The sequence below is a fragment of the Jaculus jaculus genome, chromosome 7 (assembly GCF_020740685.1).
Source record: "Jaculus jaculus isolate mJacJac1 chromosome 7, mJacJac1.mat.Y.cur, whole genome shotgun sequence".
NCBI lineage: Eukaryota > Metazoa > Chordata > Mammalia > Rodentia > Dipodidae > Jaculus > Jaculus jaculus.
This window is the reverse complement of record NC_059108.1, coordinates 125582578-125599661: the sequence shown is the minus strand read 5'-3', so window position 1 is coordinate 125599661 and position 17084 is coordinate 125582578. Positions and strand designations below refer to the sequence as shown.

Sequence of the window (17084 nt, the reverse complement as noted above, 5' to 3'; positions counted from 1 at the left end):
GGGGGCGCACGCGTCTGGAGTTCGTTTGCAGAGGCTGGAAGCCCTGGCGCGCCCATTCTCTCTCTCCCTCTATCTGCCTTTCTGTGTCTGTCGCTCTCAAATAAACAACAAAAAAAAAAAATTTAAAAAAAGAACAGTTGCACACAAAGCAGTTACACCAATAGTGCTAAGTTGTAAAGGTATGGACTGAACTGTCCAATAGAGAAGTCATACATGTGGCTGTGAGGACTTGGAAATGTATTTTAGTCTGAATAATAGTATGGATTTCAAAGATTCAGTTTGAATGTAAATATTTACCAACTCTTACATTGATTCTGAAATGTGAAATGAATTATACTTGATTAAATAAAAGATGATATAAAAAAATAACATGAAGGTTAATGTATCACTACCCTCTGTTTAAGTGAAGGCTGTGACCCAAATATAACTCCTGTTTACGTGCTTTATGCAACTTGTTCTTTCTTTTACGATATAGGCATTCTTTGTGCTCCAGAAAACCAGAAGTGAAAGCTATCATGATAAAAGCCTTAAAACTGAGACTGTAACCCAATGAGGCATGGGAAGCAGGCAAAATCCAAGAGGCTTTATTTGAAAATAAAGGCTTTAAAATACCCCCAAAATTATAGCCTGCCAAATAAAAAAATCAGAACATGATCAAGCAATCAACAGATAATAAGAATAAGCCAGTCACCACCCTAAAAGCGTGGAGACCACAGATTCATTTTATATGAGGGTTAAGTAATAGAACCTGAGTACCAGAGTGGCAGGCTTGAAGACCACCCCACCTACAAGATGGCCTCAAAGTTCACTGCCTGCCAAGACCCCCACTTTCATGAAGAAAGTCACCCTTGATGTCTGCAGATCCAACCTCGGCCATTAGGAACAGAATCCCAAAGTGGCTTGGGAAGGGGAACCTCAGGTTAGTTGGAGATGGTTATTGACAAGCTCGTGCTTGATTAACCAAAGCTTTAGGTTACACGTGTATGTTGGTTTTTGTTTCTCTGGTGGTGTTTAAACTTATTTAAGAAGGAAAGGTCATAGGATGGAATCAGAAGGAGAAATAAAGTCTACAGATTAATACTTTGTGTTGGGATGGGCATAACAGGGATATATTTTGTTTCTAAAATGTGTGGACTAAGAAGTTCTCCTTATTAATATATCTAAACAATTAAATTCCTGAATGCAGTTTAAAATGTTTCTAAATCACTGATTTAGCCTTGTGATTTTTAAGTTGAAAATATATTTCAACTTTAAGATTTATGAACATTAGAACTAGAAGGATAAGCACTTGGAAAGATTTGTCAGAAGATAAACAGACAACACCGTGAATAAAGGATTTGCCACGTAAGTGTGAGTACTCAGCACTGAGCCCCAGACCCCATATAAGAACTTGGAAGCTTTGGCAGGCTTCTATAGTCCCAGCACACCTATGGCAAGATGAGGTAGAGACTGGACAACTTCCCAGGAGCTTGCAATCTAACTAGACTGGCAAACTGAGAGACTCTGCCTCAAACAAGGTGGAAACTGAGGAGAGACATTTGAAGTTGCCCTTTCTTAAACACATAAGCACATATACAAACACACCAAAAAAAAAAAATCAATCAGATAATATAAATACTCAAAAATGTTCAATTTAAAAATGAATTTAAGGGATTTTAAAGTATAAAAAATAAGCCCTTTGAAAAATGATTGCTAAAATGTTAGCTTTCTAAAGAACTAAATTTTCTGAAGAAAGTTTTGGGAATGAGTGGAGCACGTGCATGAGCAGGCAGGCAGGCCACAGGCATCTTCCTCGATCGCTCTTCACTTGATCGCTGAAGCAGAATCTTACACTGGAGCACAGAACTCACCCATCCAACTAGTCTAGCTAGCCAGTTTGACCCAGGCATCCCCTGCCGATGCCTCCCCAGCACTGGGATTACAGGCAGCTGCCACACCTACCAGGTTATTGACATGGGTGCTAGAAGGCCAGTTCTCATGCTCGTATGGCATGCTTTTTATCCATTGACCACTATCCAACCCCAGAAGTAGAACTCTTGAAGGTCATTTAGTTCAACATCCTCATTTCCAGACAGGAAACTGACTTAACCAAGATCACCCATCTTAACATCACCTTAATATTAAGGGAAGTCATATGCCTATTTGACTCCATATTATAGAGCACATTACCAATTCCATTTTCAAATGCCAATAAAAAATAAGTCTGGTCCAGTGATTGATTATATTCAGTAGACAGAAAAGAAACAACACTAATATCATTACTCAGTGCAGACAAATTCAATAGAAATGTTAATGACACCACCAAATGGGAAAAGATAAAGCAGAGTACTTAACTTTGAACTGTCTATAGCATTTGCTGCCACAAAAGAAACAAAGATTAAGAATGCTCAAAACAGATCTAGCTGGGAATGTAGCTCCACGGCAGAGCAATTGCCTAGCATATATAAGACCCTGGGTTCAACCCCCAGGACCATAAAAAAAACAAACCCACCTGCAATATACTCTAAGAATACTGAGTAACCAAGTGCCAACAAACACCCATCCTGAAATGTTAAGTTTTATAAATGAGGTACAGATTTTATTTATTTGAGAGAGAGAAAGAGGGGAACAGAGAGAGAGAGAAAGAGAGAGAGAGAGAGAGAGAATGGACATGCATCACATGGGTACTGGGGAATCAAACCTGGGTCCTTAGGCTTAACAGTCAAGCACCTTAATTGCTAAGCCATGTCTCCAGCCCAGAATTTATTTTTAAAAAAACCATGAATGGACATTTCCCGTTAAGATGGTAGAATAGGAGCCACTCGAAAGAAACCAGGGAGAAAGAAAGAAATGGCAAAGAAAACAAGAGATCCAAGAGCCATCATCCACCATGAGATGTGCCACCACTATCACAACTGCCAGGACCTAGGAGAAATTACAGAGGAAGCTGTGACATGAATACTGTTCTCAATGCTAGCCTGACAACTAGCTCCAGAGCAACGGTGACAGACATTATAGTCAATCAAAACCCATCAAAACAGAAAACAGGCTACAGAGAACAAAACACTAAACCAGTCTTCTAACAGGTATGCCATGGCTCAGGGAACATTAGAAAGAGGATGGTGGAAAGATTGTAAGAGCCATAGAGTGGGTTGGAATGCCCTAAATCATGGTCCCCACCCCCAAAAGAGAATGACTAAGGCCTTCAGGATCCCACAGTGAATACCATAACCCTACTAACGAGCACCCCCAAGAACTGAGAGAAGGGGCAAGGGGATAAAAGAGTATAACCTGTTATAAAACAGAAAATAACATTTAAAAAAACACTGAAAAGGCTAAAAACAAAATTATTCTTGTTTTTAAAAAGTAAAAATGGTGCCAGAAGTGGTGGTACATGCCTTTAAACCCAGCACTCAAGAGGCAGAGGTAGGAAGATCACCATGAGTTTGAGGCTAGCCTGGAATTACACAATGAGTTCCAGATCAGCCTGGGCTAGAGATTCTACCTTGAAAAAATTAATCTGTAGCCAAGCATGGTGCTACACACCTTTAATCCCATCACTTAGAGACAGAGTTAGGAGGATCACTGTGAGTTTTAGGTCAGCCTGGGGCTACACAGTGAGTTCCAGGTCAGCCTGGGCTAGAGTGAGACCCTACCTCAAAAAAAAAGAAATTATCCCAGTACTCAGGAGGCAGAGGTAGGAGGATCGCCATGAGTTCAAGGCCACCCTGAGACTACATAGTTAATTCCAAGTCAGCCTGGACCACAGTGAGACCCTACCTTAAAAAACCAATCAAAAAAAAAGTAATTAAAAAAAACACACACACACACAGTGACCTATGCATCCTGGAAATCATTATCAGATGAGTAATACTTGTTCTTTACACTCAAATGTCCAAAGGTGCTTGTTTACATTAGGTCCTGTAGTTTAGGTGCACAAGTTTTGTCCATGGTCACTGCTGGGATTTCCAAAGGATAGAGGGCAGCTGTGCTTGAACAAGTTCACTCTTCCCAAAATAGGTGAAAGTGCCATTGAGAACTATGCTTAGATATGTGCTCTATTCCACAAGCATTACTGCTTGGGGCTTAATTTATCCCAGGACAACCTAGTACAGCAGCACAAAGCCAGAGGGATCATCAACTCTTTACAACTGTGAAACCATAGAAATTAAGAAATTTGTAAAGGCATCTTTCTTGCAGCACAAACACCAAAATCAAACATGAAAATCAAACACAAAAATAACTAAACACTAGTTAGCTCATTATTCTTCAGTTTTATGGATTGTAATTATAAACCAAAAGGGTAACAGGAGGTTTTTTGGCCATTTGCTTTTATGTTTTCTTAAATCATAAATATTTTATCTTCAAAGAAAGATTTTCCAGGGCTGGAGAGATGGCTTTGCCTTAGTTTAAGGCACTTGCTTGAAAACCAAAGGACCCAAGTTCAATTCCCCAGGACCCATGTAAGCCAGATGCACAAGGTGACACATGCATCTGGAGTTTGTTTGCAGTGGCTAGAGGTCCTGGCATGCCTACTTTCTCCCTCCCTCTCTCTGCCTTGTTCTCTCTCTCAAATAAATAAATAATAAAGACAAAAGATTTTCCAGAAACTGTCACAATTCTAATTAGCAATAAGCGCATACAAAGTAGATTCTTGGAATAAAAGAATAGTTTACAATATAGTACTGTTTATTAAATATTGAGAGACTCCGGCACCAATTTATGCATCTGGCTTTCCATGGGTCCTGGGGAATCGAACATGAGTCATAAGGCTTTGCAAGTGCCTTTAACCAGTAAGCCATCTCTCCAGCCCTATACTGCTTAGGTCTATATTTAAAGTATAATTTTATGTCTTATTTAACTTTCTAGTTCTAAATTAAAACTTTTAAGTCTTCTGCCAAGTAACTATTACCTTAATGCTAGTTTTGTTCTATTAAAATAAATAATACTTAAAAAAAACGTACTGGCATTTCCAAAGGATACTTAATATTTAAGCTATAATATTTTATTGTGAATACTGTCTTTAAAGTAATGCTGATGATGCTGATGATCAGAACGTAGTAAAAGCCCTGGAGAATAAAAGTTGATCTGTTTTTTCATCACATAAAATACTGAACGCCAAATGCAAACTCATTCCATGCTGTATTTTCTTGATCTTCTCAGTGTGTGAATTGTCAGCACCATTACAGCGGAGCTCTGGGCCCATTCCGTAATATAAAGGTTACCTGGACACAACAACTACAGTATTGCCACCATGGAGCTGCTAACCTAGGTAGCCAAGTAACTAAGGGGTGGATAGTGAACACAGCCAGGATGCCTTGGACAAAAGGATGGCTCCATCTCAGGCAGGAAGGCACCTGCTCAAAACAGCATTCTGCTGTTGCAAACCAACTCCAGATACATGTGCCACTTTGGGCATCCTGGCAGCTTTTGTTTTTGTTTTTGTTTTTGATTGTTTGTTTGTTTGTTTTGTTTTGAGGTAAGGTCTGACTCTAGCCCAGGCTGACTAGGAACTCACTATGGAGTCTCAGCATGCCTCGAACTCATGGTGATCCTCCTACCTCTGCCTCCCAAGTGCTGAGATTAAAGGCTTGTGCCACTACGCCCAGCTCTGACAGCTTTTACTTCACAAACAACAGGCTTAAGCCATTAAGATTTCAAAGACATATCTGATGGGATACTTGAGGAAGCCACTTGGAATCACAGAAATGGTCAGAGCAGAATTATGATCATGAGGCAACTTTTTTTTTTCATTTCAAAAAGTCTGCTGAATGAACCCCTCCCCCAACCATGACTAAACACGCTAAACAACAACAAAAAAATCTGCCTTTTAGATAACAATCATTCCTTCGGCAGCAATGTAAGGGCAGATGCTCAAGGCCTATGCTTTATTTGGGGTTCATAATATTCCCTATTTCCTGTACCGCTGACTCAAACTCTGGAAATATACCACTGTCATATTGTTTTCTTAACACTTTTCCATCCACTGAACTGACTTCAATGACTCTCTTGCAATCTACATTACAAAGTGATTTTCAACTACATCTGACAGTATCAACTAACATCTCATAGTACTAAGTACTTCACATACAGCATTTAACCATCACAATCACCCCATCAGGCTGGCTGTATTATGAACTCTGCTATTTTACAGATGGAGAAGCTGAGGCACAAAGACTTAAGTCACTGGATCTCAAAATGGGAAGAGAAATTTTGACTCCAGGGTGATGAGCAAGGTGTGTGTGAGGAGAGAGGGGCACATGCATGCCGCAGCAGTGTGCGGAAGTCAGAGGGCAACTTTCAAGCATGAGCCCTCGCCTTCTCATTCTCACTGTTGCTCACTGCTGGGCTCACTAGGCTAGCTGGTCCACAATCATTCAAGATTCTGGGAAGTCCTCCTATCTGTCTCACTTCTCACATCAGTGTGCTGGAATTAGAGGCTTTTCTGTGGGGTCGGGGGGTCTAAACTCAGGTACTCAGGCTTGAGCAGCAACTGCTTCATCCACTGAGCCAGCTCCCAACACCAAATGTTTTAATGTTTACTGACAGGAAGGAACTGTACTTTTTGAGGTACAGCATGAGGTACAGTTTTATAGTGTATATTGACCAATCCAAGATACTTAGGTTATCCATCACCTCAAGTATTTATCATTTCTTTGAAATAAAAGCATTCCATCCTCTCTAGCTACTTGAGTTATATGTTACAACAGAGGTTACAACCTCTAAAACAGAACATTCCCATTTATTCTTTCTACCTGGTTGTCACTTTATACCCCTCAGCAAACTTTTTTCATGTGAAGTCCAGCAAGAAGTATGTCCCGATCTGTAGATGACCTCCTGTAATTACTTACTCTCCCGCTAGTCAGAATGGCCAGACCAGATATGCACAAATGAGCATGACATGTTCCAATAAAATAGACCAATAAAATACAATTTAAAAAATTAAATTTGAAGTTTATATATCAACACAAAATGTCTTTTGTTTTGTTTTGTTTTTTGGTGTTTTGAGGTAGGGTCTCACTCTAGCCCAGGCTGACCAGGAATTCACTATGTAGTCTCAGGGTGGCCTTGAACTCATGGTGATCCTCCCACCTCTGCCTCCTCCCGAGTGCTGGGATTAAAGGCGTGCGACACCACACCCGGCACTTCTTATTTTTTAAACTATTACAATATATAAAACCTGAGCTGGAAAGAGGGCTCAGCAGTTAAGGTGCTTGCCTGCAAAGCCAGGTTCAATTCTCCAGTACCCATGTAAGGCCAGATACACAGAATGCCACATTCGTCTGTAATTCGTTTGCAGTGGCTCGTGGCCCTGGTGCACCCATTCTCTCTGTCCCTCTTCTAGCTCTCTGCTTACAAATAAATAAGTAAAATTATTTTTAAAAATATGTAAAACCTAACAGGGAACATTGGTACACACTTGTAATCCCAACACAGGGAGGCAAAGGCTGGAGGATCAACCCTGAGCTCTGGGCTAGCCTGAGCTAGTGTGAGACCAAGGAAAGAACAGAAAGAAGGAACAAGAAAGGACAGATGGAAGAAGAAAGGGAGATGGAGTAAAGAAGGTCCCATCATGCCTAGCTCATGGGTCATATGCATTGATATGGGACATATTATGCTAATCTCTGCTCTAAATGAAACACTATTTTATTCATCTGTTAGTTTGTTTAATCAAGCACCTTTTTGGAGAAAGAGCAATTTATTTGAGAGACAGACAGACCAAGAGAAAGTATATGGAGCATCTGGCTTTGCGTGGGTACTAATGCCCCCCAAAATATTACAGGCCATTGCCAAGGCCCTGGTTGCCCACCAGAACTGGATGGTAAGAACCTATTGCTGAAGACTCCACATGCTTGGGTTGCAGTTCACTAAGAAATCAAGTTGGAGCTGAGCTGGAAACTTCCACCCTGTTGACTAGCAGTCAATACAGGAAAGAGCTGTGTTGCATGCAGCCCTTTTGAAGAGAGAGGTCAACCGACAGTTTTAACCAGCAGTGGAGACTGTAAGCTTTATGGCTACCCAGCCAGGCTAAATGTATCAATTGGTGCAAAAGTGGCATGTCTGTTAACGGAAAACCAACTGCTCTCTGATTAGACTGGAAGATCACTCCACAAGAGGAATAATACATGACTGGTACTGAAAACCTAATCAAAAACCTATGGCTGGGAGCTTATAAGCCACAGAAGTAATGACTACTGTTGTCAGGCTAAATGCATACAGTATACCCACCAAACTGCCCTCTAAACACTGATTTTATGCCTATATATTAATGGCACTCTCAATTAAAAAAAATTATATATTTATTTGACGGAAAAAGAGGGAGAGAGAGAGTGAATAAACGGGCACTCCAGGGCCTCCAGCCACTGCAAACGAACTCCAGATGCGTGCGCCCCCTTGTACATCTGGCTAACGTGGGTTCTGGGGAATTGAACCTGGACCTTTGGCTTTGCAGGCAAACACCTTAACTGCTAAGCCATCCCTCCAGCCCCACTCTCACTTCTGGTTAGAGAAGCTTCTCTTTCCAGATGGTGGTGACTACTGGGAGGATTCAAAACTCATCAAAACACTAAGAGAGTGGAGTGTTCAGCACTAAGTGAGACATTTCCACCACACCCTCCAAGGATCAAGGTCCATTGCAAAATAGTTGGAAAGAATCTAAGAGCCAAAGGAAGGGTAGGACTGCATAGAATGCTGTCTTCCAGACACAAAATGGCCCTGATGTTCATGACTTCACAGCGCCTGACATAACATATACATGACCTTCATAATATAAAGGTGGAAGGAAGGGGTAATTATGACATCAAAACAGAAGACACTAACTGGAAAGGAGGGATTCAGTGGAGGTGGATCTGGGAAGGGGCAATAGGGGTAGTAGGTAGTAGGGCATTATTATGGCTTACTGTTCACACTTATATAGAAGTTATCAACAAAGAGTTGAAAACAGGATGGAGAGATGGTTTCTGTCTCTCTCTCTCTCTGTCTCTCTCTCTCCCATTCTCCCTCCCTCCCTCTTTTTTGCCCTCTCTCTCAAATAAATATCTTTATATATTTTATTTATTTGACAGGGAAAGAGGGAGGGGGGAGAGAGAGAGACAGAGAGAGAATGGGAGCACCAGGGCCTCCAGCCATTGTAAATGAACTACAGATGCAAGCACCCCCTTGTGCATCTGACTAACGTGGGTCCTGGGGAATAGAACCTGGGTCCTTTGGCTTTGCAGGCAAATTCCTTAACCTCTAAGCAATCCCTCCAGCCCTCAAAGAAATATTTTTAAAAGTTGAAAAAAGCTGGATGTAGTGGTACATGCCTTTAATCCCAGCACTCAGGAGGTAGAGGTAGGGGGATCGCCATGAGCTCGAGGCCACCCTGAGACGCCTTAGTGAATTCCAGGTCAGCCTGGGCTACAGTGAGACCCTACCTCAAAAAAAAAAGTTGAAAAAATGGTTTTGTTTCCATATTCAAAACATTTATCTGGATTTTTATGTTAAATCCATACAATCATTATATTTGAGATAAAACCGTTCAACTTTTCTTGACTTTAAAAGTTTTCTCTGTTCTACCAATCTCTTTAAAAAAAATAATAAAATAAAAATAAGTATTATATCACCTCACAGCAATTGTTACCATCACAAGACCAGCACAGTAGTGGGCTCATTAATGTGTTGTCAGAGATGATAGAGGAGGGCAAAAAAAGACATCTAAATATGAGCAACTAGTTGGAAAGAAGAAGTGGTTCAAGATTGGGAAGCCAGGACTGGAGAGATGGCTTAGCGGTTAAGCACTTGGCCTGTGAAGCCTAAGGACCCCAGTTCGAGGCTCTGTTCCCCAGGACCCACGTTAGCCAGATGCACAAGGGGGTGCACGCATCTGGAGTTCGTTTGCAGTGGCTGGAGGCCCTGGTGCGCCCATTCTCTCTCTCCTTCTCTCTGCCTCTTTCTGTCTGTCTCTAATAAATAAATAAATAAATTTAAGAAAAAAAAAGATTGGGAGGCCAAAAAAGGGTAATTGGAAAGGAAAATGATCAAAATATATATTTATATATATATATAAAACACACATATATATAACATATATATATATATATATGTTTTAAAATTATCTATTAAAAAATCTTAAGTTAGAGGCTGGGGAGATGGCATAGCAGTTAAGAATACTTGCCACTTAAACATGAGGGAGTCTTGGGCTGGAGATCTCTCAAGTTTGACTTCCCAGCACCCACACAAAAAGCTGGGCATGAAGCCAAGCATGGAGACACATGCCTTTAATTCCAAGCACTTGGGAGGCACAGGTAGAAGGATCACCATGAGTTCAAGGCCAGCCAGGGACTACAGAGTGAATTCCAGGTCAGCCTGGGCTAGAGTAAGACCCTACCTTGAGGTTAAAAAAAAAAAACAAAAAGCTGGGCGTGGTGGAGCACACCTTTAATCCCAGCACTGGGAGACAGAGGAAGGAGGATCACTGTCAGTTCAAGGCCACCCTGAGACTCATAGTGAATTCCAGGTCAGTCTGGGCTAGAGTAAGACCCTACCTCAAAAAAAAAAAAAAAAAAACTGGGCATGGCCACCCGAATCTGTCACCCCAGTCTGCAGGGAGCAGAAATCAGGGAATAGCTGCGGCTCCTGATAATTATCCAAGGATAATACTTGGTCTACAGAGAGACTTCTTCTTAAAGAAAGAAACACATAGACAAGTAATAAGAAGATACTAATGTTCTCCTTCAGCATTCTCATGCACAAACGTGCACACAACACATATCGCACACCTACCACACTGTACACATACAAGCACACACACACACAAAAAAACTAAGTATTAGTTGAGCCTGGTGATACAGGCTTGCAAATCCTAGCTACTAAGGAAACGAAGGTAATAGAACCAAATGTTCACGATCTTTCTGGACTACACTGAATTTGTGGCCAGCCTGGTAAAGTTAGTGAGACCCTTTCTCAGAACAAACAGTAAGAAGAGCACTGGGAATGCAGCTCATTGGCAGAATGTCTGCCTAGCAAACATAAGGACCTAGGTTCACTTTCCCATACCACCCTAAAATCATAAATATATATAAAACATTAAACTAGAGCCAAAAAAAAAAAAACACAGCTGGTAGATAAAAGCAAAAATTAGCAGAAATGGAATGTAGCATGCTTCATGATCTACTCAAGAAAAAACACAACAAACTAGAGATAGTAATTCTGACCTGAACTGTAAGGCCCATCCATCATAACTTCATGACCAACTGTTCCCAGCATATCAGGAGATGAAAACAGGACAGCTGCCTCTGTCTACCCAAACTGTCAGTCCCATGGTTGTTTGTACTGGAGAGAAGTAACTACTTGGGAAAAGAGCAGGCCCTTTTCCGTGAATACAGACAGACACTGGCTGGAGTTCTAACTTTTCTAACTGTAAACCTGAGGCTGAGGAGGGAAAAAAGGAGGGAGAGGTGTACCTCTACCTACTCATGTGATGCAAAAATCACTCTAGACTTACTCACAAGAAGGGCAGATAAGGGTCTGAAGAGATGGCTAAGTGGTTAAAAGCACTTGCTTGCAAAGCCTAACAGCTTGGAGTTCAATTCCCCAACACCTACATAAACCCAGACACCAAAAAGTGGCTCAAGTATCAAACATTCATTTGCAGCAGCAAGAGAGCCTGGTGCAACCTTACATGTGCATGCATACATACAAATAAATTTTAAAATATATAAAATTATAGTGAATTCCAGGTCAGCTTGGACTAGAATGAGACCCTACCTTCACAAACAAACAAACAAAAAGTGTGTATGTGTGTAGTGTGTTTAGAGTCACACATGGTGGGTACATGCCTTTAATGCCAGCACTCAGGAGGCTTACATAGAACTATTGTGAATGAGGCCAACATGTATTACAGAACAAGTATGAGGTTAGCCTGAGCTACAGTGAGACTCTGGTCCAACAGAACTTCTCCCCCGCCCCTGGTGTATGTGTATATCTATCTCTCTATCTGAAATGAATAATTTTTTTTTAAATTTTCTGAGGTAGGGTCTCACTCTAGCTCAGGCTGACCTGGAATTCACTATGTATTCTCAGGGTGGCCTTGAACTCACAGTGATCCTCCTACCTCTGCCTCCCAAGTACTGGGATTAAAGGTGTGCCTCACCATGCCTGGCTTCAAGTAAGTAATTTGTTAAAAGGGCTGGACATATGGATCACCAGTTAAAAGCACCTGCTTGCAAAGCCTGGTATTCTGGTTTCTATTCTCCAGTGCTCATGTAAAACCAGATGCAGGAAGGGGCATACATCTGGAGTTTGTTTGCAGTGGCTCTGGCTCACACATATATACTTTCTCTCCCTCTCTCAAATAAATAAAAGTTGTTTTTTTTTTTTTTTAAATGGGCTGGGGAGATGACTCAACCCTTAAAGATGCTTGTTTGCAAAGCCTGCTGGACCGAGTTCAATTCCCCAATACCCACACAAAGCCAGATATACACAGTGGCACATGTGTCTAGAGCTTGTTTGCAGCAGCCAGGTGTCTTGGTCCACTCATACCATAGTTCACACAGTCTCTCTCCCCCCTTCACAAATAGATAAGGACATATTTAACATATATTTTTTAAAAAGAAGAGCAAACAGATATGCTAATTCCCACAACATGTGGAATCCAATTTCAGTGCTGTATCACCTTCCGATTGTGGCTCAAGGCAAGTATACTGGAGAAAAGGCAGGGAGACAGAAACAAAAGGAAGGGAAAGAAAAGGAGAAGAAGGGAAGGAGGGACTCAGCAATCAAATGTTTGCCTACCAAATGACTGCCTATCAAGATGAAGGGAAAGGTTGGGTTTTTAAAAAAAATGAATGCTTTTGATAAGCCTTCCAATTTCCACACACAAGCTGCCCCCAAAGGACAGACAGAAGATCCAGATAGCTGAGGCCATGGCTCTCGGGGTTTAGCCCTCTTGCCAGTCTCCTTTGAGAGTTGAGGTAAAGCATTCTAGTGGATGTTTTCTTTCAGAGGATGATGCTGCACAAGACAAGGAGAAGCAATGTCTCGACAAGGAGAAGCAATGTCTCAGTCTTGAGGTTCAGGTGCTCCTTCTCACAAGGAGGCAAAATACTTCATAAATACAACTACACAATAGGTCAAATTGAGTTTAGAGGCCCAGCTAGGAAAATAACTAAGAATACATTTTTCCCAAAAGCAACTAATTTACAAGTACTAACTATTGAAACTTCAGCCATATTTCTACAATTTTGAATTTTTCCTACACACTTTAACAGTAGTGGTTCTATCTTTTATGTTAATGTTTGAATTTCACAATTACATCACTCCATAACATAAATTTGCATTTATATTTCTCACTGAAAGAAAATGTTGCTTCTTTGGAAAACAATAGTTAAATTTTATGCTCATCACCCATTTGAGAAGGGACTAAGCTAATATACATTTCATTCATTATCAAGGAATGGTGAGTGAGCCTTTTTTTTTCCTGGACAAGTAAATCACTGTACTAGGATCTAGAGACGAGCAACTAAAACCACAGAAGACAAGAAATGCACAGACACAGAAATTATGGGATGAAAAAGCCCTCTAAGAAATAAAGATAAGTATGTATACTAATAGAACAAAATACTCGTGTATGTCCTAATACTTTCCCCATACTTTTATTTTAAAACACAAAAGTACCCTTCCCACAAAAAGTGGCTTTTGAATCTACAAACTGTAGTGACATATTACTTTTCTTACTCGAGTATTTCACATACCTATTTAGCAACAGAACTTTGTGCATTCCAGTAGCCAATGAGTTATTGAATAGAGATTTATATAGCATATCAATATCTTTCAGTATAAACAGAGTTATAAAACTGAAGTTATATAGCATGATACAATTACTGGAAATTCTCTTTTATCACAAATAAATCCATTTGTTCTTTACTAAAACAACTGTTTGGGTTTTTTCTTTACATGCATCCCATAAATATGTATCACTATATCTATAACCTACTTAATCTATAACAATTCATTAATATGGCATTCAATATTTGCACATAAGTTGTAACACTAATAATAGTTATGTAATGTTAAAAATTGTAAGGTGTTTTTTTTTTTTTTTCTGTTTTGCTTTGGTTTGTGAAGCAGGGATTTGCTCTACCCTAGGGCTGACCTGGAACTCACTCTGTAACCCAGCCTAGTCTTGAACTCATGGAAATTTTCCTGCCTCAGCCTACCAAACGCTAGGATTAAGGGAATGAGCCATCACACCTAAGACTTGGTTTTAAAAGACAAGCTATGCAGGCTGGAGAGGTGGCTCAGCATTACAAAGCCTGACAGCCTAAGTTCAATTCCCCAGTACCCATGTAAAGCCAGGTGCACAATGTAGGACAAGCATCTGGAATTGGTTTGCAGCGGCAGGAGGCCTGGTGCGTGCCCACTCATTCTTTCTCATTCTTCTCATTCATTTTCTCCCCCACTGCCTCTTCTTACAAATAAGTAAATAAAAAGTATTTTTAAAAAGAACATCAGGAGCAAGGGATACAAGAACCTCTACAATGAATAATATAACATTTGTTTCTTTGTTGAGTTACATTTCTCTGGAGTTGAGACCCTGTCCCATAATCAAATACACTATCAGTTCTCCATATCCATGGATTCCATACCTGTAGAGTCCACCAACTGCAGAATAAAAATAAGTCACAGAAAAGAAAAAAGTTTTGCATTTTTCTGAACATGTACAGACTTCCTGTCATTTTCCCACAAATAATGGAGTATAACAATTATTCACACAGCACTCACACTATATTAAGTGCTGCAGATAATCAGATGATTTGGAGCATAGATGAGAATGTGTATAATAAGTGTAGGCAAATAATACATCATTTTATGTTAGGGAATTGAGCATTTCAGGTTTGGGTGGGGGAGCATCCTGGAACGAATCTAAGGACACCAAAGGACAGGTATACAGTGAATAAGGTAGATGAACATTTACACGGATCAAGAAGCTCCTGAAACTTACAGGACTGACAAGTTCCCACCATAACAGCTGCTGGGGACAGAAGACTGAGCAGTCAAGCGGCCTGCACAAGACACAGCTTCCACGAACTATCACCAAACTGGAGAAGGGGCTTTTCAGTGATGCAGCTGCCTGTCAGTCACCCTTGTTCCTGAAAGTGACCCTCACTCATGCTCCTGTAAGCAACCCCAATAATGCACTGTTTCTAGCAAACAAGAGAAAGATGGAGGGGGAATGTGAGGTATACTTTTAACAGCAGAGCTCTCCCCTAGTTGCCAAAATCATCTTTAAAATGATAGAGAACAAAAAGGGAGTAAATTTCAAGTAATTCCTAAAGGTCTCACACACAATTCCTACCTGCAAGGATTTGTCAGAAATAGCAGTATATTGTGAAATTTTTCAAAACTGAAAGTAACTAAGAAGTAAATCTCTAAATATAACATGCCCAACAGCTTAAAATTGATAATGTCATTTCCAAACTAATCCATCCTATGTACTGAAATGCTTTCTGATGAGATTAGGTACCTATCACCAAGCCATCAGGCAGCAGCAAATCTACAGCATAATCAAAAATAACTGGGAATTATAACTCATTTTTAAAATGCACCAAGACAACAAAGTAAAAGCAGAAAGTATAAGTATTTATTCCTTTAGAAGAAATAATATGGAACAGACTTTATCCTTTAACACCATCCATTTAGAGACCAGATACACTTTTTATCAAAAAATTCTCAAACTGAGATCTGAAAGAATTATTACATGAAGACATAGCTTGAAAGGCACCAATAGTGTCTTGATTTATTTGTTTCTTTGTTGTTTTTTAGTAAACTTAATTCTGGAAGGAGGGTGGGGGTATTCTGTACTATGTTTAAAGTAAATTAATACTATCTACCTTCATAAATGACATTCTGGCTTATCATCAGTCTTTTCCTTATTAATGAGTCTAAGTAAATCCCTGGGTGAATAGGTAAGACTGAATTTCTGTACGGTAACAAGGACCAGAAGCTGACTCATGAAACCCAACTTAAATAGCTTGACCTATTTGCTTAGCCCATCTGTTTCTGATATAGTACACAGAAATAATTTTTCAGGCCTCAGATTAAGTGAAATTAAGTATTCATTAACACATTCTGTCAACAAGACTGGCAGCTACGTAATCTAAGTTACCATATTTCATAAAATGCTGCTTTGGTTTACACTTAACAGGATTACCTTATACATACGAAATAATGGCATGCTTCTTCCTCTTACATAAAAGTACAACTATGCAGACTGCAGAGATGGCTCAGCAGTTAAGGGTACTTGCTTGCAAAGCCTGATGGCCAGGGTTCAACTCTCCAGTACCCACACAAAGCCAGATACACAAAGTGGCTCATCCATCTGGAGTTCACTGGCAGAGGAAAGAGACCCTGGCAGACACATACATGTACCAAAAACATTAGAAAGTATTTTTCATGATTGTGTAGAACAAGAACAAGAGGATGGAAGGTGACTGAGGCCAAACAGAAAAGTTGTAGAAGGTCTGTGTAACTCTCAGGCGGTGAGTGACCTCCGAGAAGCCCGTGTCCTCATCTGTAAACTGTGGATGACAGTATCTCCACTCGCAAGGCTGTGATGAGGATTGCATTAGAAAATGTGAGATGGACTAAGGAGATGGACTCGGTGGGTAAGAGTGCTTGCTGAACAAACATGAGTGTCTGTGCTAGGGTCCCCAGTATCATGTCAAAAGCCAGGCATGGGCTTGTACCTGTAACTCCAATGTTGTGGGGATGGAGACAAGAGGACCACTGGGGCTCTCTGTGACCAAAGATGGCCTGAGTTCCAGGTTCGGTGAAAGCCTGGCATAAGGAAATAAGGTGCAAGTGCAACATCCTCCTTTGGCCTCTACATACATCATATACCATGTGTGGACATATGATGCACACCAAAACAAAGCTGAAAATAGAAGATGCATAGGGATACGATGAGAATAAATGTTTGATGTTGTACATAATGTATGAGCACTGAGATGACAAGACTAAGATAAGAAAACATATCTCTGAGGACATATGGATTAAAAGTACTAAAGAGGAGATAGTGAGATTTACGAGACCTCAGGATACACAGAGGTAAATATCATTCTGAT

The 17084-nt window shown here is 40.4% G+C and overlaps 1 protein-coding gene across 3 annotated transcripts in view; it reads right to left on the bottom strand.

Annotated features, from left to right (window-relative positions):
* Nucleotides 1-17084, bottom strand: part of Pcnx1 (pecanex 1) — a 168365-nt gene that overhangs the window by 121371 nt on the left and 29910 nt on the right. The window lies entirely within an intron of this gene.